General features: G+C 47.5%; 1 long non-coding RNA gene across 1 annotated transcript; it reads left to right on the top strand.

Moving 5' to 3' along the window:
* The first annotated feature begins 911 nt into the window (after positions 1-911).
* LOC131831371 (uncharacterized) lies at positions 912-13162 on the top strand. Its single transcript, XR_009353623.1, has 3 exons — positions 912-1030; positions 10708-10833; positions 13011-13162. It is a non-coding gene; the product is annotated as an uncharacterized LOC131831371 (long non-coding RNA).
* Positions 13163-23819: the final 10657 nt, after the last annotated feature.

The following is a 23819-nucleotide window of genomic DNA, read 5'->3' as shown; positions in this document are numbered from 1 at the left end:
GGGAGCAGGACATCACTGGATCTCTGAACCAAATGTCCAGGAATGGTCTGCGGAGAATTAGAACAGCTCTGGGGCATGGGAAGGGGTACAGTTGGGTAGGTGGGAGGACTGTGTGGGTGAAGGTGGGGAGGTAGGATTCTGGGCCTGAATCAGAGTATGAGGGGAGGCATGGCAGGGCAGAAGACAGGAGGTGACCTGTCCCTGCTCCCAGCACCTTGGAGCCTTCCTTGCTAACTCCTACAGAGCCTCATTTTCAAAGAACCCTGGGCACTGGCTAAACCCCGCACCAAGAGGAGAACAGAGAAATGCATGTTGGGGGGCTGCCCGGCTCTCCCTGCCCTCCCCAGAGTCTCTACCTTATAATCAGGGTGGCCCTTCCTTAATGTTTATGCCAAACTCCCAAACAGCCATGCTGGGATGGTGAGCTATAATTTATATCATTTTTCATATGGGTTCTGGGCTCCAAAGGCTCAGACTCCTTCAAATGGGAACCACATTGGAGAAGGGGTAAACCAAGAGGATGGAATGTTAAGAAATCTGGTCCCAGGAAGACACCTGCTTCTCATTTGGGACGTGCTCGGGTTTATTGTTTGTTTCCAGTGCCCAGCTGGCTTTCAGAGGTGGCAGGGCAGCCATGGATCACTGCCCTTGCCAGGCGCCTGGGCCGAGGTTTGGGCAAACCTTCGTTGTGAGTCCCTGCAGCCTCCAGGGTACCCCTGAGGGAAGCTCTGCGGAGGAAGCTGGGAGCCCACTGCTCTTGGTCCTGGCCTCCCCCCACAGAGCGAGGCCAGCTGGAGACAACGGAGTCTGGGCAAACCCCCACAGCCTGCGGGAGGCTGGCGCCACAGCCTAGCTCAAGGGAGTGAGGACTCTGGGCTCCCCCAGGCATTGCTTGTTGCAAATCGAGAGGCAGTGCAGCCAAGCAGGCCAGGAGGTAGGCTGCCGTGACGATGCACGAACCAAAGAGACACACAACCACACGGATGGATCTGAAACACGTGGTGTTGATCGAAAGAAGCTGAAAGAATAGGTATGATCGATTCCCTTCACATCAAGTTCCAAACCAGGCGATACTCCTCTACGGTGTTAGAGGAGGTAAGCTCAGGAGGCAAAACTCGAGCTGGAAGGGATTGCCCTCAAAGCTGGGATAGAGTGGTGACCTGTGGTGAGGAGAGAGGGGGAGCGGTGAGACAGGGAGGGGGCAAGAGACATGCAGACCACCTTCTACTTCTTGGTCCTAGACGTGCTCTGGCAGTGCTCACTCCAATTCCTCATGCTATACATTTATGCTTTATGTCTTTTTCTGATGACTTAGGCTATTTCTTATAATACAAAAGGGTAAAAAAGCAAAAGCAGGAGCAAATGAAATGACCGAGTCAGACTGATTACCACTTCTCTCCAATGCACTTTCCTTCAAAGGCCCCCATGCTCGTGGTCAGTCCCCGCCCAGGTGTCCCACCCAGACTGGCTCAAGCCCAAGCTTTCTTTGGTGCCAATAGGGTCACAGGCCACAGGGGCCTCCCTAACCCCCAGAGAGCCTGGAGGCTCAGGAGTTGTGGGGCCCCTTTCTGTGTGGTCCCTGCCCCATTCTGGAACTGCCTGTGGGCTGAGGAGATGGGCCAGAGGACCTCTGTGGATGGCCCTGGAGTAGCCTCTGGCAGCAGGCCTATCCTGCTGGTACCCGTGCTCTGGGGAGGCCCTGGAGTACCTCTGCTGTGAATGAGGGACCTAACTATAGAGCGCGCATGCTGTTGCAAAACAAATCTCTGATCTTCAAAGTTCTGTTCGCTCTGTTGATTTTCTTCAAGGAGCACTATTGATAGATGAAGGCAGGTATTGCCTTTCAAAGGTAAAAGGAATCCCTCAGTGTTGATGTTTAAGAAACCATGCAAGAAAATGAATAGTGTGTATTGAGGGGGTGCTGTGGAGGGTGGTTCCTAGGAGGGAGGGGTCTGGGCTCTGGGGGCCAGTTCTGCACCTCGTTCCTTGTTTCTGGGGGCAGATAACTCTCCCCCAGGTGCCCAGGCCTCCCCGCTGGTCCCCGGACCTTTCAGGTGAGAAACTTTCCATTGTTGCCTTATCTTGTGGCAGTCTGCCTCGCCTCCTTGCAGCGACCACAGGTGTGCGCAGATCTGAGGCCCTGATCTGTTCCACTCTCTCTGTGCCAAGCAGAGTCGGGGACGCGAACCCCAGCATGAAACGGCGCCCACAACCACAAGGCCGGGTGTGCGCCCTCTGAAACTGGAGGTAAAGACAATTACCGGCAATTTCCATAGCATGGTTTGTGTTTTGTTCAAAGGCCAGGGAGGTATTCTCAGCAGCAGGCCCAAAATATATAGTATTCCCACCGCACACCGCCCTCATGAATGTGCGATAAAAGCTGTGGTCGCTTTGTCCCGGCTCTTCCTTTTAACAGTCAAACCTTCAAGTTTGATGGTGAAACTGCTTTTTTTTCTTCCTCAAATGTTCTTTGATGGCTCAGATAACGCTCCATGATAAGGAGCTGCCTTCAAAACCGCTCACTGTACCTCATGCTCACCATTAGGACGCGCGTCACAAGGGAAAATCAGGGGCCTGAACTTATGAGAAGTGGGATATGAAGGTGCTGAGTCTATGACTTCTCCTCTATGCTGCCTGTACTGGAGATGATGCAGAAAGGAAGAAAGAAGGAAAGGAAAGGAAGAGAAGAAAAGAATCAGACCCTGATCAGAAGGGGATTTTATGAGAGGAGAGATGGGGGCAAGTCCTAGAAAGAGTTGTATCCTCTCCACAAAAGTTGCCAAGAATCTGTGCATTCATGCCCATCAATTTTTTTAAGTAGCAAAGATTCCGTGAGGCTGCTGTTGAGTGGCTCAGGGATTTGGGGAACATCTGCGCTCTCCTGGGGAGGTCCTGGGGACCGGGTTCATCAGCCATGGCATCTCCTGCCAGTTGATTTGACCTCTTCTGATAGTTCATCAATACTGGGAATCTACCAAGGGCTGCCAACACCGGGAGTCATTACAGCACAATAGAAACAGACCCTTGGGTTGTGTCAGCGTTGGTTGGTTTTTCAAAGCAATTTCATGTCCCTTATCTCCTCTCCCATCCCACGGAGATGGTTGATATCAGTATGAGGGACAAGGCAAGCCCCTGTAAGTGTAGCACTATGCCCATTTTACAGAGGAAGTAAGTGTAATGAGGACAATGACTGCAGAAAATACCCCAAGGCCAAGGGAAGGGATTTCCAGCGGAGGTCCCATAATTGTGTCTGCAGAGACCAGGCATTTTCAAAGACCTCTAAACTTTGCATGGATTTGGTGCCTCCTCAAGTCTGTTAGGAGGGACCGTCTTGGCTTCCAACTTCATTTTTAGGCTTACCTTGTGCCTAGGGACCCCCAGAAACCACAGAGACCCCCTGGCCTGTGAGACAGAGAGATTCAACCTGGCTTGACTCAAACTGAGGCTTGAATCTGGCTTACCAGCTGTGTGACTTTAGGTGAGTTACTTTCCCTCTCTGGGCCTCACTTTCTTGGTCGGGAAAGCACAGGTGTCCCAGGAAGAACTGTCCAGTGTCCTTGCCTGGCATGGCAGTTGATGTGATTCTGCGAGCTGCCCTGGATTTGCATAAGCAGAACATCTTATCGGCCTCAAGGCACTTTCGTATACTTTCAGCATCTCATTTGATCTCAGCCACAGCTCTGTGTGGTGGGCAGGAGGGCATGCCGTATTTTCATGTCACCATTTGAGAGATGGGGAAGTTGAGGTGCAGAAAGATTAAGCAGCTAGCCATGGGTAGTCTGGCAAGCTGGTGGCTGGCCAGGACCTGAGTGGACGTGTGGGCATTTCTGGACTGTCTCGCAGGCAGCGCTTCGGGAAGGGATCCCTAGAGGTACTGAGATCCTGGCTAGGGCTTCTGGATCCGGGTTAGAGTGTCTGGCCCCCTGAGCCTCCTTGCCGGGCCCTCAGCCACACACACAACACCTGGCTGCATTTCAGGAGATGCTCTCTGAGGCAGCTGTAAAGGTCTTTCCAAGGTGGAGGCAGAGGAATCATGGCTCCTGCTGACTCTTCCCACCTCAGTCCCTTTCCAGTGGGTCCACACGCACTGCCTTGGAGCACACAGGTTTCACCTCTGGGGATTTCCCTATTCCTCTATCCAGTTGAATTCCTAGCCATCTTCTTCTTCTTCTTTTTTAATTTATTAGACAGAGAAAGAGACAGCAAGAGAGGGAACACAAGCAGGGACAGTGGGAGAGAGAGAAGCAGGCTTCCTGCTGAGCAAGGGGCCTGATGAAGGGTTCAATCCCAGGACCCTGGGATCATGACCTGAACTGAAGGCAGATGCTTAACCACTGAGCCATTCAGGTGCCCCATTTCTAGCTATCCTTAAAGCCCACACCAAAGAGCCCTCTTTTTATTTTTTTTTTCTTAATATTTTATTTATTTATTTGACAGACAGAGATCACAGTGGGCAGGGAGGCAGGCAGGGGGTGGGGGGGTAGCAGGCTCCCCACTGAGCAGAGAGCCCGATTCGGGGCTCTATCACAGGACCCTGAGATCATGACCCGAGCTGAAGGCAGAGACTTTAACCCACTGGGCCACCCAGGTGCCCCAAAGAGCCCTCTTTTGAGCCAAGCACTCTACCTCCATTTCTTATTTAATCTTGTTTATTGATTTGTAAAAGGAATAAAAATATTCACCATCATATCATTAATCCCTCATTTCGTGGGGTGGGGAGCGGGTACCGAGATTCAGAAGGTTAAGCCACATGTATGCCTGAGGTCAGAGAGCTGGTAAGGGCTGGAAGCAAGAATTGAACTTTACGACCTAAAACCCCCTGCCAGGACCCTTAGGCACCATACAGCAATGATTTTACCCTATTCACAAACCACTTGGGAACCACTGCTGCTCCTTCTGAGCGCTTCCGGCCTCTGCAGAGTGTGGATTCCATGGGTCTCTCTTGACTGCCTCTCTGGGCCCAGAGTCCCACAGGTCACAGGCTGCATCCTGTTCAGCACCTTCCACTCTACACACCTCTGTGGCAGGTGGTTGCTCTTGGCAACCCCTTGCCCGCTGAAGGCTCAGGTAGTGGAGAACTGCTGTGCAGCGAGATTCCAAGACCAGCTGGGGCCTACACTCGTGGGCGCTGCTTCTCCTTCCAGTGGGTCCCACAGAGCCAGACCACTGAATGTTCCAGGGCTCTGGGGCGGTCCAATACTTAGAGCATAGTAGTGTATTGGATGACCCGTTTCGTTTTTCTCACACTGACCATACATTTGGTCTGGACTCTCCTAACTGGGAAGAATAATGTATTGTTTAAAAGCCCGGGGTTAGGGTTAGACACTCTGTCCCCCATCCACTGTGTCTCCCAGGACAAGTGACTTCATGTATTTCATAAATCTTGGACTCCATCTATCATTAGGTGTACCATATTTTATGTCCCGCCAAGGAAGAAAAATTGCTCTCTGCCAGTTAAACTATATAGTAAGCCATCAATTGTAAGATGTGTCTCCGTTTCTGAGATGTTAAGATTTGTAAAGGCACTTCACAAAAGAAAATATACAAATGGGGCACCTGGGTGGCTCAGGGGATTAAACCTCTGCCTTCAGCTCAGGTCATAGTCTCAGGGTCCTGGGGTCGAACCCTGCATCGGGCTCTCTGCTCAGCGGGGAGCCTGTTACTCTTCCTCTCTCTGCCTGCTGCTCTGCCTACTTGAGATCCCTCTCTCTCTCTCTCAAATAAATAAAATCTTAAAAAAAAGAAAATATACAAATGGCTGATAAGCACATGAAAATATGCTCAGCATCATTAGTCACCAGGGAAATGCAAATCTATAACCACAGTGAGATACCACTACCATATCCAACAGAACTGAAAAACACACACACACCCCCAAAACTGACCATACTGGGTATTGGTGAGGATGTGAATCTATTGTACTGTTAATGGGACTGTAAAACCACTTTTAGAAGAGAAATGAAAGAGAAATGAAAACATATGCACAGAATAACATTCTCAAATGCTTAGAACAATTTATTTTATAATAGCTAGAAACTGGAAACAACCCAAATGTCTACCAGTAAGTAACGGGGTAAATTGTGGTATATCCGTATCATGGACTCCTACTCAGCAATATGAAGAGGAGTGAACTGTTGATACAGGCAACACAGGCAACAACATGGGTAGATTTCACAACAATTCTGTTGAATGAGAAAACCCAGACAAAAGAGGGTGCATATATCGTATGACTAGATTTATATAAAACTGTAGAAGTGGTGCCTGGGTGGCTCAGTCAGTTAAGCATCTGACTTTGGCTCAGGTCATGATCTCAGGGTCCTGGGATCGAGCTCCACGTCAGAAGCCTCTTAGAAGGGAGCCTGCTTCTCTCTCTCCCTCTGTTCTACCCTCCCCTGCTCCCGCTTGTGCTCTCTCACTCTCCCAAATAAGCAAATAAAATCTCTAAAAATTAAAAAAAAAAAAACAAACCTGTGGGAAATATAAAGGAGTCTCTATTGTCAGCAAGCAGGTGAGGTGGCCAGAGCTGGAGGTGGAAGGAGGAAGGAGTGGATTACAAAAAGGTGCAGGAAACTTGAGCAAGATGGGAACGTTTGTTACGTTGCTTGTGGTAATGACTGCATGAGTGTAATCATGTCAGAATTTAATTATATACTTTAATTATGTATAGCTTAGTATACTTCAGTTATACCTCAGTAACATTAAAAAAAATGTACGTTTTAGAACAAAAAGATTTTCCTTGTCTGTGACGCAGGAACGTTGTGAGGCTCGAACGTGATAAGGCACTCACCCAGTGTCTGGGACTTTACCTCTGTAGCTGGCTTGAGGTTTTTATTCCCATATGGGTTCCCTTTCCAGACAGACGCCTGGGGATGGGAGAGGCCAAGGACCCTTCCCCAGATCCCACAGGGCCAGCATTCCTGGTCCAGAGTAGATCCTGAGCCCCCTGTGGCCTCTTGCAAAGGTCCAACCTCAAGTGGGGTAAAAGGTGACGATTCCAGCCTCCAGGGGCCTGGGAATTGTCTGGCTGCAGGAGCCAAGGGCACTGGGGACCCAGATGTGAGAAGCTCTTAGCATTTGACACTGGGTCCTTGCGGAGGACACGCGATTGCAGCCGGCAGTGCACGCTGATTGCCTCCCTTGTGGCCTGCCCGTGTGGATGCAGCACTCCTTCCACAGGCCTGCCACGGGCCCCAGGTCTCCTGCAAGTGGGTGATTCAAAGCTGCTCTTCACAGCGAGTGTGAGAAGCCCCCACCGCAGACCGCCTTCGGAGCCGGCCAAGATTCGACATTACTCACAACTTCCAGTACCTACCCGAGTTCAAACAGGAAGCCTGGTTTTTCCTCTCGTGTCAACAACAGCCTTTATTTCTCTCTTTCTGTCTGGCCTCTGGGCTCTCTTGTGGAGTGGGTTTCTTGGGGTGAAAGTCTGGGGTGTCAGTGGTCTGGGAGGCCCAGCAGCGGATGCCTTGGCCAGCGCCTCCTCACCTGGGAAAGCCTGGGATAAAAACGATGTATGGCTTTGTCAATCTATGTCAATCTTTGTCAGTCTTTGTCAATCTATGTCAATCTTTGTCAATCTTTTTCAATCTTTGTCATCTATGGCTTTGTCAACAAAGGGAACATCTAGCCAGGCACACAGTGGGCCTTCCGTATATGTTTGTTCAGCAGATCTAGATCGAGATGGAAGAGGTTCCCAAGCCAGTGCAGCTCCTCCTAGGTTCTTGGCTCAGCAAATACGACCTCCACCTGCTCATCTGGGCCAGACACATTCGAGGCATTTTTTCTGGCTTCCTACTCCCTCATTTCCCACCCTGGGTGGACCCCAAGTCCACCTGTCCTTCTTCCTTGGTGTGTCCAAAGTCTGTCTCCTCCTCTTCACCTTCTTTGTGACAGTTGGAATGCAGACCCCTGGCCCCCTTCACCGGATGTTGTCACTCTCTTCTCTGTCTTACCTGGCCCCATTCCAGCCACAGACCACACAGCAGCCAGAGCCGTCCTTCCTAGATGCTTGAAGGACCACATCACAGATGGACTTTCTTTGCTGACTATCATAACCTTGCATGCACTGTGTGGTAAATCTAAAGTCCTCACTGTGGCCTGTAGGGCCTGGGGGGGCCTCCCATCTCTCCCAGCTCATCTCTGCTCCCTGAGTGATCTCTCTGTGTTGAGGACATGCTGCCATTTCAAATGGGGATCCCTAAGCAAGCCCTAAGCTACCTGGCCCCCTGGGCTTTGCATGATGCTCTGAATAGACCCCTGCCTGCCCTGGACATTCCACCGCAAAAGCTCTTAGCCCTCAGCCAAATGCCCTCCTTCATTTTCCTATTCCGTGTCGCCTTTCCTGAAGGAGAGCCAGTTGATTTCCCTTTTATGCATGTGTGTACAGGTTGGTTCTGCATGAACCACCCATGTAGATCTCTAGCCTCTGAGGCCAGGGCTCCGTTTGAGTTCTGTGTCTGCAGGCCAGCCCAGACCTGTCTCGTCAAGGAGGGTGGAGCACAGACCAGGGGCTTGGCAGCTGTGTGTCGGACAGCCTTCTCTGTGCCCTTCACATCCTCAGGGAATCGAAGGTCTGGAAACAGCTGGCATGAGACAGCAACTCCCCACCTCTGCCTACTCCCCAGGTTCCCTGATGCAGCTTGCTTCATAAGGAACACGACCTGTGGCACTGATAATTAGGGGAAAAAGCCAAAGGAGAAGGGTCTCTTTCCAGGGGTGTTCCTGTAGATACTGAATGTCTTTTATGTCCTTCTCCAGCTTTAGCTGGACATCTAACATGTGGCCAAGGCTGGAACACTCAGATAACGCATATTCCATTTTTCCCAAACTCTGAAGAAAGTATTTCTGAAGGGGCACCTGGGTGGCTCAGAGGTTAAGCCTCTACCTTCAGCTCAGGTCATGATCTCAGGGTCCTGGGATAAAGCCCCGCATCAGGCTCTCCATTCGGCGGGAGGCCTGCTTCCCCCCACCTCTGCCTGCCTGCTCTGCTATCTCTCTCTCTTTCTCTCTGTGTCAAATAAATAAATAAAATCTTAAAAATAAATGAATAAATACATAAATAAATAAATTCTGGAGCAGCCTGGAGAAACAGCCCACCCCACCACCCCGGTTGGATAGGTGCTGGGAAGGCAAAAGGAAGGCCTTACTCTTCTCTGTGCCTCAGTTTTCTCCTCTGTAGAATGGAGGAGTACTTGCTTCTTAGGGTTTTGTGTGCATTAAATGTGTGACTATGTGTAAAGCTCTTAACCAGACTTGGATGCACACACAGTAAGGGTGTTTGTTAGTGCTTGTTAGTGTTAGTAAGTGCTATTTGTTATGCTATATGTTAGTCTTGATGATAATGGTGATGATGCTGCTGATGATGAAGAAGGTCCATGGGTGCTCCAGCGTGATGGGAATATATGTCACAGTGTGGGGAGACAGGGCAGGGGGCTGTGGCATAGATCTCTCTCTTGTGAGGAATAAGCCCTGTGAGTGCCGAGGTTACATCTGGCACACAATAGATGCTCAGGAAGGGTTTATTGAAAGGATTTAGAGTTTTTGATATTTTGGACCAGGCTGAGGTTTTCCTCCTATCCCAGGGAAAGAAAGCTTTGCTAGGCCAGTGGGAGAGTAAGGAGGTTTAAGGGTGAATGTTTGATCTCTTAAAAGAAGAAACACTTCAGTACACCTGTGTGGCTCAGTTGGTTAAGCATCCAAGTCTTGATTTTTGCTCAGGTTATGCTCTCAGGGTCGTGGGCTCGAGCTCTGTGCTGGGCTCTGGGCTCTCTCAGCAGGGAGTCTGCTGGAGATTCTCTCTCTCTCTCTTTCTTTCCCTCTGCCCCTCCCCCTGCTCATGCTTACATGTGGATTTGCTCTCTCTTTTTCTCTCAAATAATAAGTAAATCTTAATTAAAAAAAAAAGAAGAAGAAGAAACACTTTAAGTGCTTTCTTACAAGGGTAGTGCTAATTAGTAGTAATTATTATTTGGCCATTAAGTCAGACCTTCCCCCAGAATTGTTAGGTACCCATATAATCCCCAATTGTGCTGAGTGAGGAAACTGACATTTCTTTAAGACAACCTGATTCTCTTATTGTCTTTCCTGCCTCTCACTTCTTCAGCCTCTTGTACCTAATGGCCTTGTGTCCTTGGATGAGATGACACCCCTAGGGGCCCAGGGCTCAGGGTCCAGTAGGCAAGATGGGGAGAGGGACAAAACACAAATATTAGACACACATAAACATATCATTTGAACATGTGCAACATATGAAGGAGATATCCAAGGCTAGAATGAGAGCTGGGGCACCTGGCTGGCTCAGTCAGTAGAGCATGTGACTCTTGAGCTCAGGGTCAGATCAAGCCCCATAATGGGCAGAGAGCTCACACACACACACACACACACACACAAAAAGACTAAAATGAGGGCTGACCTCAGCAGGAAATGACCTGGTCTGGGGCACTCAGGAAGGACTTCCCAAGAAGTGACAGTTCAACAGAGATCTGAAGCCAGCATTGCAGTTATCTTGGTAAATGGGCGCTTGGGGAGAGAGCACTGCAGGCCAAGGGCACAGTGTGGGAAAGGTCCTGAGGTCTATTGAAAGGACAGAAGGCTGGAGGACTTGCAGCACTGAGCAGGTTTACAGATGGGCTGGGGGGCAAGGACCTGGGTCCAGGCTCTGGGGACAGTCACCATGACACCCATGACTGTTCTGTTTGCTCTGTCTAGGTCTGCATGGAAAACAAGCCTTCCTGGTGGATGTTTTCACAGCTTATGTGAGGATTACCAAATACCAGATCTCTGCTTACCTGCCTGGAGCTCCCTCTAACAGCACATGATTCCTTGCAGGATGGGGTAAGCGTCCTTCTTCCCTAGTTTCTTTTTAGACTCCAAGTGCTCTTCAGAAAGGGGAACCAAATGTCCTCCCACTGCTGAGTGATCGGGATGGGTTTGAGAGAACCAAGAGAGGAAGGCTTAAGGCTGCTACAAACACCTTAGAGGTGAGATTGACTTGGCCTGACCAGCAGCCCCTCAGGCAACAAAAGCTCCTGTGTTCCACTCTGACTACTCAGCCCTTCTCTCTTCTTGGGATGACCTGGCATTCATGAGCTGGGGCCAGAACATGGCACCTGACTCCCACCCTGGCTCTGTGCTCGATACCAGGTTGTGAGCCCCCCCCCATCCCCCACTGGAATGCTTGCTGCTTGGCTTGACTTCCTTTTTCTAAGTAGATTTAATTTCAAGTTAAAAAAAATTTTTTTTTCTTAAAGTTAGCTCTCTGCTCATCCTGGGGCTTGAACTCAGGACCCTGAGATCAAGAGTCACATGCTTTGCCAGCTGAGCCAACCAGCTGCCCCTCAAAGTTTTTATTCATTCTTTAAAATTGACTTCTGATGATGTAAATCATGCAGACAATGGGGGAAAAACATGGTTAAAGCTAAATCTCTCCCATCCCAGGACCCTACCTGGGGGTTTTCTTCTGGGTGGGTCTTCTTCCAGTCTGTTCAATACATTTTCATTTCATTTATATGTGTACAGATAAAAGAATAGATTGTTCTGTGAACTTTAGAAAAAAAAACACATAAATCTGAGTTATGTGTATTATTTAGCAACTTCCTTTATTCCTTTATCACTTAACAGTACATCTTGAAGATCTGTATCATTGCACATCAATGTATGTAAACCGGCCCTATTCTTTTATAACCACAGCTTAGTATTCCCAAGTGTGTATTCCCATAGGTTACTTGACTATTTTGTGACTGATGAATATTCCTTCACACTGTTTCCAGATTATTACCATCACAAGCAGTACTGTAGCAAACATCCTTGTATGTGCCTCTAAGCCTAGCTCTGCTTAAGGAGAGCTGGCTTGTTTGGTAATGAGATGTCTGTCAGAGGAGGCATTCAAGTAAAAGGTGAAATAATATGCCCTCTTCTTCTCAGAACAGTGATGCTTATAATTTCTTATACATGAGAATCACCTGGAAAGCTTTTTTTTTTCCCCCAAAGATTTTATTTATTTGACAGAGAGTGAAAGAGACAGCAAGAGAGGGAACTCAAGCAGGAGTGGGAGAGGGAGAAGCAGGCTTTAAAAGATTCCACTTGCTGGTCCAGACCCCTGGTATTTATGGTTTAGGAGCTCTGGGCTAGGCTTGAGAACATACATTTCTAACTGGTTTCCAGGTGAGACTGCTGGGTCAGGGAACTTATTTTGAGAATTACCACGTTCAGGGGGTTGGCTACTCTGCTTTCACTTGCTTAGAGTCATATCACCCTTGGGAGAAAATGTTCAAGGAGAATGCACCCAGGCTTCTCACTCTACTGAGGAGTGAATGTTCTAATTGGCATCCCTGTGGGAGGCAGGGCTCTTCAGGGTACTGGTAGTGGGTCCAGAGGTCTGGCTAGCAAGCAAGGCTGTCCCTGAAGGTGTTCTGGCTGGGTCTGGAAGCCCAGAGCCTCTTATCCCTAGACCCAGCAGACCAGCCCTTTCTGGGCACCAAGCCTTTCTGAACCCACCTCTAGCTCACCCCATTCTTCCCTCTGGACCCTAATGAAAGGCTGAGGCTGGTAGGGAAGGGCTCTGGGGTTTTTATAACAGAAAGGACAGGACACTACATCTCCAGAGAGGGTCTTCTAAAGGTCTTGAGGTTTTAGGACCCTAAGGCGCTCTTAGTTTCCTATTGCATTACAGGAGTTCATGCTGGGGTTGGGAGGTGGGGAGGAACATCACTGGTGGGGCAGGGTGGGGGGGCAGCTGTTGGAGGAACCTGGAGTCTGGACCCTTGGAAGTAACAACATCCCTCTTTCCTGGTGGCTTTGAGAGGGACACTTCTGTCCCGGAGGATGGTCAGTTTGCAGGCTGAGGGTCAGAATACAGACTCCATTTAGCCAGTGCCTCTGCCCAGAGCTGAGTTGGACACCCTGCCACTCACCAGGCTCCTTGTCTTTTGACCTCTGGGGTGTTGTTTGACCCCTGCAACCTTGATCATCAGAAAGAAGCTTCCTCTGGACTGTTGGCTTCTTTGTTACAGTTACCAGAAGGCAGGATGTAAGAAGTCTCAACGACCATGCCACAAATCTGGTGGGAGCCAAGGGAAGCTCCTTGGGAGCTCAGGAGAGCTGCTCCAGGCCCCTCTGTGGTGGAGGCAAAGTTTGGATCCAATTCTCATCCAGGGCAGAAATGTCTGAGGTAGGCTTCGTACCTGTGTGCCTCTCTCTCTTGGGTTATATGTAAATTTTGAATGTCTTCTTTGAGTTGTTCATAGTTGCCATCCCAGTGCTGAGCACAGACTAAGTGCCCAACAGATGGTTGAATACGTGAATAATGAACTTAAATACTTAGAAGGTGTCTGCAAGATGGACTCAGGCTGCTCACTCCCTGCAGATGAGGGCTAGACCCCAGGGCCAGCTCTTTAGCTATTGGAGATGCTCTTTTCTGCACGCTGCAGCTTATGGGGGTCACCGATCCCCCCTTCCCCCCAAACTTCATACAATCTCAGATGTGCAAGCAGCCCTCCCCAAGGCTCTGCTGCTTATGGGGGGGGGGGTTCCCTGGTACACCCCTTACCTCGGGGAGTGTGGAGAGGGGGCACTGGTTTCTCTCCTCTCAAGGTGGGGGGCGGGGTGGGGTGGGGTAGGGTAGGGTGAGGGGCGGGGAGTGGATCTGGAGAGGGAGCCCAGATGGAACTCCAGGCTAGGCTATGCTCTGTCCAGTATCCCATTACCCACGGGCCTTAGCTTGCTAACTCTGCAGTAATACTGGAACTGGGGGGTAGGGAGGGAGAGAATTGTAATCCTTTCAGACTCAAATCTTAACTTCTCGTTTCTTTCATGATACCCACTCCTAACCCAAAAAGCGAAAGCCGAGGTTGGGGGAATTCTGCACGGTGGAAAAGCTCAGGGTGTTACTTTTGTTCTGGCTCTGGCTGGTCTTTTGCAGCTCTCTCGTCTTAGATCCGTGGTGCCTCCGACCGAGGGCGCCTAGAGTCTGCAGGTCAGGTTCCTAAGTGGGGCTGAGTCGCGGCCTCGGAGGGTGCCCCCCCGAAGCTGGGTGAGGAGGAGGTCCCCACCTGCACAGCCTCTGCACTGTTGGCCTTGTGTGCCCCTGGCCTGCTCGGTGGGGAAGGGGCAGCCTTAGGAGGCTTCCCTTTGTGGGCCTCCAAGCCCGGCCCCTTCCTCTGCCCGCCCCAAACCGAGTGCTTTGAAGTGGCCGCACTCGCAGGCCCCCTCCCCAGCGCGGCGCCGCCCCCGCTGCGCCAGCACCTTGGCAGTGGCCGAGCGCTTTGCATGGAAATGGGCCCCTGGCACCCGCTGGGCACTCTTTGTAAATTCATCCCGGGGAGGCCCAGTCGTGGGGCCGCTCCAGGGGGATCCGCCTGACGGGTCCAAGAGCCGAGGTACTTAGGGTTAGCCCCTCAAGCCTTTTTCGTGGTTGAATACCTCCTCCCTTAGGGCCTTAGGGCGGGACTGTCGGAGCCCTCCCACCGGTTCCTCTGGAGGAAATAGGGCGGGCTGCGGGGGATGCGGGAACTAGTTTTCAGCAGAAAATCCAACAGGTCCTTTTGGCAACATATTTGTAACAATACTTAAAAACTGTGCAGAAATAAAAAACAAAAGAAAACAAAAACAACCCTCACGCAGACCTTTGATCTAGCAAGTCCATTGCTATGAAAATAACCATAGATGGGTGCAAAGATGTTGTACATTTCAAGACACTGGAGCTTTGTTTAGACCTGGGAAACCGTGGAAATACCTAGCAGTAGGGATTGGTTATATTCTCTAATTAATTCGTTTACCACAGATCACATACCGTTGGAAAAACCCATAACTTCAAATCATTCGCAATGATGATGTAGTATATTTACTATCCCCCTAATGCTCTTGATATTAAATGAAAGCAAAAATTATATATACCAGTATGGGGGCGCCAGGGTGGCTCAGTGGGTTAAAGCCTCTGCCTTCCCCGCGCAGGTCATCATCCCAGGGTCCTGGAATCGAGCCCTGCATCGGCTCTTTGCTTGGTGGGGAGCCTGCTTCCTCCTCTCTCTCTGCCTGCCTCTCTGCCTACTTGTGATCTCTGTCTGTCAAATGAATAAAATCTTAAAAAAAAAAAATTATATATACTAATATGGAAAAAAGACTGGAGAATATAGGAGACCACATTGCTGAGATGAAGGATGCCTACTGTTTTTGTAGGATTTTCTGAAATTCTTTGTACTTTATACCATAATCATATATTAGTATTTTTAATTTTTTTTTAAAAAAATTTATTTATTTATTTATTTGACAGAGAGAGAGATCACAAGTAGGCTGAGAAGTAGGCTGAGAGTCAGGCAGAGAGAGTGGGGGAAGCAGGTTCCCTGCTGAGCAGAGGTCCCCATGTGGGGCTCGATCCCAGGACCCCGGGATCATGACCCTAGCAGAAGGCAGAGGCTCCAATCCACTGAGTCACCCAGGTGCCCCTTTATTTTTAAAATAAAACTTCAGTTATATGATTATAAAACAGAATTGTACCAGGTTTCTCAGTAATTTCTCATTTGAGTAGCACCCTGCAGGACTCACAACATTTAAGAAAAAAAAATTTTTTTTAAGATTTTATTTATTTATTTGACAGACAGAGATCACAAGTAGGCAGAGAGGCAGGCAGAGAGAGAAGGGAGGCAGGCTCCCTGCTGAGCAGAGAGCGGATGCAGGGCTTGATCCCAGGATCCCAGGACCCTGGGATCAAGACCTGAGTGGAAGGCAGAGGCTTTAACCCACTGAGCCACCCAGGTGCCACGGACTTACAACATTTTAAACACATTTTTCTCTTTTCAAAAACGGGCCTTTAGCCTGTGGGTCGGGTAGGCAAAACTACTGTCATCCGTGTTTCAAAGAAGGGAAGGCGGAGGCCTTGGGAGGTGGCGGGTGGCTCAGTGGGGTGAGGCAGTGCAGGGCAGATATCATGCTCTTCCACAGCACAAAGGGCTTTGCAGGTGGCAGAGTGGGAAGAGGCGCAGGCCAGATGTCCCCTTCAGCGTGTGGCCAGAACCCGGGCCTTCTTGGCTTCCCTGCCACATTCTGCATGCAGACCACCCCACTGCAGCCCAAATCTGCAACAATAGCGAAAGGAGATGTCTCAGAGAGTGTCGGAGCACAGGAACAGGGGCCCAGACCACAGTCCAGGCTGTCAGGTGTCCTGAGTCTCACCTGATGTTACTCAGGGAACCTGGGGTGGTGGAGGGAACTTCTACCAGACTGGGGCTTGTCAAAGTTCAGCTTTCTTCCTAAAAAATCAGCTAGCTATTGGGGTGCTGGCTGGCTCAGTTAGTAGAGCATATGATTCTTGATCTCTGGGTTTTAAGTTCAAGCTTTTAAAAAAAGCTTGCTTTTTTTTTTTTTTTTTTCTTTTTAAAGGAGCCTCCTTAAAAAAAAACAACAAAAGAACAGGACGCCTGGGTGGCTCAGTTGGTTAAGCCACTGCCTTCAGCTTGGGTCATGATTCTGGAGTCCTGGAATCAAGTCCTACATTGGGCTCCCTGCTCATCGGGGAGTCTGCTTCTCTCTCTGACCCTCTGCCCTCTCATGCAGGCACGCGCTCTCTCTCTCTCAAGTAAATAAATAAAATCTTAAAAAACCAAACCAAACAAAACAGGGACACCTGGGGGCTCAGTTGTTAAGTGTCTGCCTTCAGCTTGGGTCATGATCCTGGGGTCCTGAGATCGAGCCCCGCATTGGGCTCCTGGTTGTGGGGAAGCCTGCTTCTCCCTCTCCCACTCCCCCGGTTTGTGTCCTCTCTCATACTCTCTCTCTCTCTCTCTGTGTCAATTAAATAAATAAATAAAACCTTAAAAAAAAAAAACAACAGCTGAAAGAAAAAATTAGCTAGATGTGGGAGAGTCCCTTCACTTCTGTGAAGCTATCTCCCCTATCCCTACCCCCCCCATGCATTACGGCTGTTCTCGCTCATCCACGTTAAGAACAGTACTGAATTAGTAAGGGATGGCTGGTAAGACAGAAAGATAGAGGAGAAACCTCTTATCTCAGGGTGTATTCACAGGGTTTGAGCCCAACTGAAATGGCTACAGGCATGGAAATGGGCCCCTCAGTGTTCATCATAAGGTTTAGAGAACACTAAAAAAATTTCCCTTTTCTCTAGTTAGCTTTGGTGATCTTTTGATGTTCTTGGCAGTTTATAAGTCATTTTATGCTTCTGCGTTCTTTAACATTCATCTTTGTGTTTTTCTGAAAGCACAGTAAAACCTGGTGGGGGGGGGGTTCTGTGTGGGCGGGAGTTTTTCTGGGGCTCCCAGAGGGTACTGCTACTAAGTAAAATTTGCTTTTACTAAAATACACAAAAATCACCTCTCAGAGAACTTCTTTCTGTTCTAAATTCACTTTAGATGAATGTACCAATTCAATGTAGAGATTTCCAAAAGATTAGAAATAATGAAGAACAGAAACCAAGACAACTGAGATAGAAGTAGCAGCTCAAACTTAGCCATGAATTTTCCAGAGCAGATGGATACCTGAATTTTTAGATGAAAGAGGCACAGTGATTTCTGAGCAGAGAAAATAGAATCACTCTATAGTTAGCCACATTGTAGTGAAACTTCACGACACCAGAAGACAATGAGAAAATCCTTACAGAAAACCACAGAAAAAAGAAATTTTCCCTACAAAGAAATGATCTTTAGACAGCCTTCTCATCAGCAATGAGAGGCAAGGATGCTATCTTCAAAGTGCTGAGGGAAATCATTGTCCCTAAAATTTTATGCCAGACTACATGTTATTCAAGAATAAAGGCCCAATAAAGACTTTTCAGACAAAACAAGAAAAAAGAAAAAGATGCTCTCTTCCATGCCCGCGTGGCAAGAACTGCTAACGGATGTTCCTCAGAAAGAAAAAAATTAATCCCGAAGGAAGCAATTGAAGGAAAGAAGCAGCCCTGAGAAGCTAAAAAGTGACAATAAAAATAAAAGATAAAAAAGTGTATCTAAAAAGTGACAATAATTATATTGGCAACTAATTTTGAAGGGTTTAAAAACAAGAAAGGGTAAAGTACTAGGCAATGATAATGTTTAAGATGAAGCAGGGTAGGCGTCTGGCTGGCTTGTTTGTGGAGCTTGACACTCTTGTTTGTGACATTGAGCCCCACGTTGGGTGTAGAGATTACTTAAAAATAAAATATGTAGGGGTGTCTGGGTGGCTCAGTGGGTTAACCTCTGCCTTCGTCTCAGGTCATGATTTTAGGGTCCTGGGATGGAGCCCCACATCAGGCTCTTTGATCCGCAGGGAGTCTGCTTTTCCTTCTCTCTTCTTGCTTCTCTGCCTACTTGTGATCTCTCTCTCTGTCCAGAAAAAAAAATTTTTTTTAAATGGATGACACTTTGAGTAGTAGGCTTTAAAAAATAAATAAATAGGGACGCCTGGGTGGCTCAGTTGGTTAGGCAGCTGCCTTCGGCTCAGGTCATGATCCCAGCGTCCTGGGATCGAGTCCCACATCGGGCTCCTTGCTCGGCAGGGAGCCTGCTTCTTCCTCTGCCTCTGCCTGCCATTCTGCCTGCCTGTGCTCGCTCTCTCTCCCTCTCTCTCTCTCTGATAAATAAATTAAAAAAAAAATTCTCTTAAAAAAAATATATATATATATATATATATATATATATATATATATATATATATATATGGCGCCTGGGTGGCTCAGTGGGTTAAGCCACTGCCTTTGGCTCAGGTCATGATCTCAGGGTCCTGGGATCGAGTCCCGCATCAGGCTCTCTGCTCAGCAGGGAGCCTGCTTCCCTCTCTCTCTGCCTGCCTCTCTGTCTACTTGTGATGTCTCTCTGTCAAATAAATAAATAAAATTAAAAAAAAAAAAAAAAGCTCAGGTCATGATCCCAGGGTCCTGAGATCGAGGCTCCCTTCTCAGCGAGGTGTCTGCTTCCCCCTCCTCTCTGCTTCTCTGCCTACTTGTGATCTCTCTCTCTCTGTCAAATAAATAAATAATCTTAAAATAAAATAACATAAAATATTTAGGGGCACCTGTGTGACTCAGTCATTAAGCATCTGCCTTGGGCTCAGGTCATTATTCTGAGGTCCTGGGATTGAGCCCCACATGGGGCTCCCTGCGCCCTGCTTGGTGAGCCTGCTTCTCCTTTGCCTTCTGCCTGTTGCTCCCCCTACTTGTGATCTCTCTCTCTCTGTGTCAAATAAATAAATACAAAATCTTTAAAAAAAAAAAAAAAGAAGAAAAGAAAGAAATTTTAAAAAGCAACAAGTATGGGTGCCTGGGTGGCTCAGTTGTTGAGCATCTGCCTTTGGCTCCAATGAGGAGCCCAGGGTCCTGGGATCAAGCCCGCATTAGTCTCCCTGCTCAGTGGGAAGGCCTGCTTTCTCCCTCTCCCACTCCCCCTGCTTGTAATTCCTTCTCTTGCTGTAGCTCTTTCTCTGTCAAATAAATTTAAAAAATCTTAAAAAATAAAAATTAAAAAAAATTAAAAAGCAACAAGGAAAGATGGAACAGGGTCATTGGTATAAAGCATTCTTAGATTCTTTTGTTTTGGGAGAAGGTAGAGTGGAAAGTGAATTTCTCAGGATGCTAAGAAAGAAAGTGTAAGCTGCAGGACGGTTCTTTCTACACTTTTTCTGGGGGGGTTAAGATTTTATTCATTTATTTGACAGGAGAGAGAGCACAAACAGAGGAAAGGAGCAAGGGGAGATAGAGAAACAGGTTCCCCATTGAGCAGGGAGCCAAATGTGGGTCTGGAGCCCAATGTGGGTCTTGATCCCAGGACCCCAGAATCATGACCTGAGCTGAAGGTAGACACTAACCTGACTTGAGCCACCCAGGCACCCTCTACCCTTTTTTCTTAAAGAAGAGTCCCAAGCTGAAAAAATCTTCAGGTCCCATAAAACCTGGATCTGCCTCTGGGGTAGGGTCAATGTTTTATATTCAGATTTTATTAGAATAGTTGTGTATGTTTTTTTAAAAAATGGAAATATGAAAGTTCTAAACTGGTAAGAAAAATAAAGATAAGAAAATTGGATCCTGGGCACCTGGGTGGTTCAGTTGGTTGGATGGCTGCCTTTGGCTTAGGTCATGATCCCAGGGTCCTGAGATTGAACCCCACATTTAAGCTCCCTGCTCAGTGGGGAGCCTGCTGCTCCCTTTCCTTCTTTCTGCTGCTCCCCCTGCTTGTTCTCTCCCCCCCATCAGATAAATAAATAAAATCTTCAAAAATAAAATAAAAATAAGTAAAAAGGGAAACAGGGGGAAGAAAGCAAAGAAAACACAAATTAGAGTGGCAAATGTGGCCAAAATGCTTACTTGACCCTTGATACCTGTTCTGCATCTGTCACATGGTAATAAAAGTTTTTACTGAAATATACTTGGTATATTAGTTTCAGGTGTACAACATAATGATTAAATATGTGTGTATTTTGCAAAATGATTATCATAACTAGTCTAGTTAACATTCATTACATGCATTACCACATATAGGCTAAAAGAAATTTTTTTGGTAATAAAATTTGTAAGCATGCCAATTTAAAATCTACATCTTTCATTGTGCTTTACTTAGGGACGCGGCCCATGATAAGTGACCAGAAGAGATGTGGCAACTTCTAGGTTGCCATAGGAAAGGAAAGGAAATTACCTTCTTTTTCTCTTCTGGTTGGCTGGAACTTTTTTTTTTCTTTTTTCTTTTTAAGAGAATATAAGAGAGAATGGGAGGGGCAGAGAGAGACAGAATCTTAAGCAGGCTCCCCACTCAGCACAGAGCCGGACAAGACCCTGAGATCATGACCTGAGCGGGAATCAAGAGTGCAATGCCCAACCGGCTGAGCCCCCCAGGCACGCCATAGTCGGCTGCAGTTTAGATGTCTCAGCAGGAGCTAGATCATCTGTCTCTAAAAGAGAATACGATGTGTACTGAGGATGATAGAGCAATAAAGAAGGAGACCGGCCTCTGATAACTTTGTGGGGAGTTATCATACCAGCTAGGACTTCTCCGTGAGAGATAAAAATTTCCCATCTGGTTTAAGCCATTTAATTAATTAATTTATTTTTAAAAGATTTTATTTATTTATTTGACAGGCAGAGATTACAAGTAGGTTGAGAGGCAGGCAGAGAGAGAGGAGGAAGCAGGCTCCCCGCTGAGCAGAGAGCCCGATGCGATGCGGGGCTCGATGCGGGGCTCGATGCGGGGCTCGATGCGGGGCTCGATGCGGGGCTCGATGCGGGGCTCGATCCCAGAACCCTGGGATGATGACCTGCGCGGGGAAGGCAGAGGCTTTAACCCACTGAGCCACCCAGGCGCCCCTGGTTTAAGCCATTTTAAATGTGATATCTTGGCAAAAGCAGCCGAACCTATATCCTAATTGACTAGGTATAAGTATAGATATGTTAGCGAGTCCAGTGCACTGAATGGATTAGACTCACCAGCTAAAGGACAATGATGTTCAGGTCAGAATAAAACGAAACAGATAAACACTGCTGTGTTTGTTCGTTATGGACTGGTTCTGTCTCCTGCTGCAGTGGATTCACACCTTATTGCCAGGGATGGGGAATTGTTATAGAGACGGTACTGGCCTGCAGATTAAAATGTAGTCACTATGTGGCTCTTTACAGAAAAAGTCTGATGACCCCTGAGCTAGGTGACGCGGAGGCTGCCTTTTTAGGCAACAGGCTCGAGCATTGGAAACCTGTCGGAAGCCAAAGGGCCCACGGCAGCCACAGCGCTGAAGGCAGAAAGGCTCAGGATCTGTGACCGTAGGTCTTAACTAACCAATGGGATCCTTACAACCAAGCAGAGCTACCAAAAAAAAGGGGGGAAATTCCCTGTGTTCCCGTACCTGCTCACTCTGCCCTCTAACTGTAGCTCCTCCCCACTGCCTCCTCATGGATAGTTTCTCCTTTGCGTTCTGCGTGCCACCCCCTTGCTGTGTATTTAATAAACTTCTGTCTCTTTTATTCTGCATTTGATGAATTCTTTCACTACCTGCACCACTGGTCTCCACCTGATCAAGCACCCTACGTTTGGTGGCCTCCCATCCCAGATGAGCCCCCACAGGTCATAATGCTAATTTTAACACCTAGCAACAAATAATTATTATACTGACTATATTCTCTGAACTTTTTTTTTAAAAGATTTTTATTGATCTATTTTATTTTGGAAAGAGAGAGGCAAAGCCAGAACAGGGAGAGGGACTGAGGAAGAGAGAGAGAATCTCAAGCAGACTCCATGCTGAGCATGGGGCCCCACATGGGGCTCGATCCTACGCCCCTGTGATCATGACCTGAGCTGAAACCAAGGGTCAGATGCCCAACAAGCTGAGCCACCCAGGTGCCCCATATTCTCTGATCTTAATGAGATAAGAGTAGAAGTTAAAATCAAAGAGATAACCCAAATAACCACATTACACTTGGAAGTGAGTCTGAAGGATTCACATGGGGGAAAAATAATCATAAATTACAAAATATTTGGAAGTGGAGGACATGGAAACATCACATAAGAAAACTTGTGAGCATCGGTTAATATAATGATTAGAAAGAAATTTGTATCCTTTAAAAATATATTCCAGGAGTGCCTGGGTGGCTCAGTCAGTTAAGCCTCTGACTCTTGATTTTGGCTCGGGTCATGGTCTCAGGGTCATGAGATTGAGGCTTGCCTCAGGCTGTACCCTGGGTGCGGAGCCTGCTTGAGATTCTGGCTCCCTCTCTGACCCACCCCTATCCAACCCTGCGAATAGTCTTTCCCTCTCTATCTAAAACAAAACAAACTATATGTGTTTATATATATATATATATATATTCAAAAAAAGACAAAAAATTAATAAACTCAGTACTCAGCACAAGAATTAGAGTAACAGAATAATCTGAAGAAAGTAATGAAAAGGAAGTAAGAATTGAAACAAAATAAAGACAAAGGAGCAATAGAGAGATAAACAAAAGCAAAGAAAAGACCAGAACAAACCTCCAACAAGATGGACCAACCAAAAAAAAGAGTAAAGGAACAGGTAATACTACACTAATTAATTTACTAATTGAATTAATTTAAAATAATTAAAACGTGATATAATAAAAGATCCTGTAGACTTTTTTTTTTTTTAGTTATGAGAGAATACCACAAGCAGCTTTATGCTGATGAACTGGAAATTTCAAAAGATAGGGATAATTTTCTAGGAACTTGTAAACATCCCAAATGGATTCAACGAATTATAGAAAAATGGAAGTATCCTGTGTTTATGGCCAAGTAACAGAGCTCCCTGAAACAGAATGTCTCAAAACAACCATTTCCTTTGCTCGTGATTCCGTGGGTCAGCATGTAAACCAGGCATGAGCCGAAGAACAGGCCTTCTGCTGGTCTCTCCTGGAGCATCTCAGGCGGTGGCAGCACCCAGCAAGTGCCCTGGGTCTGGACGGTCCAGGCTGACCTCCCTCTCCTGCCCTGCAGTTGATGCTGCTGTCAGCTGAGTCATGTTTCTCCATCAGGTGATTCCAGGTTTCCCATGCTAGCAGGATTCCCAGTAAGTGCAGAACAGAGTGAGCCCCAGTGCACAAGAGCTCTCCAGCCCTGCTTGTGTCACATTGGCTAACATTTCACCGGCCAAATAGTATCACATCTTGGCCAAAGCAAGTCACTGAATCATTGTGGCATGGTCTTTATTATTACCATCAGCCAAAACCAAGTCAACATAAAAATCAGCCCTCTCTATAATGTGGTATTTCACACTGGATACTGGAATAGAAAAAAGAGATGTTGGTGGAAAAATTGGTGAAATCCAAATAAAGTCTGGAGTTTAGTTGATGGTAATGTACCAATGTTAGTTTCTTATTTTGTCGTGTCAACCTCTATGCTTAGCAT

Source organism: Mustela lutreola, chromosome 5 (genome assembly GCF_030435805.1).
Source record: "Mustela lutreola isolate mMusLut2 chromosome 5, mMusLut2.pri, whole genome shotgun sequence".
Lineage (NCBI taxonomy): Eukaryota > Metazoa > Chordata > Mammalia > Carnivora > Mustelidae > Mustela > Mustela lutreola.
Note: the sequence above shows the minus strand (reverse complement) of the source record. Positions and strands in the feature narration are given on the sequence as shown.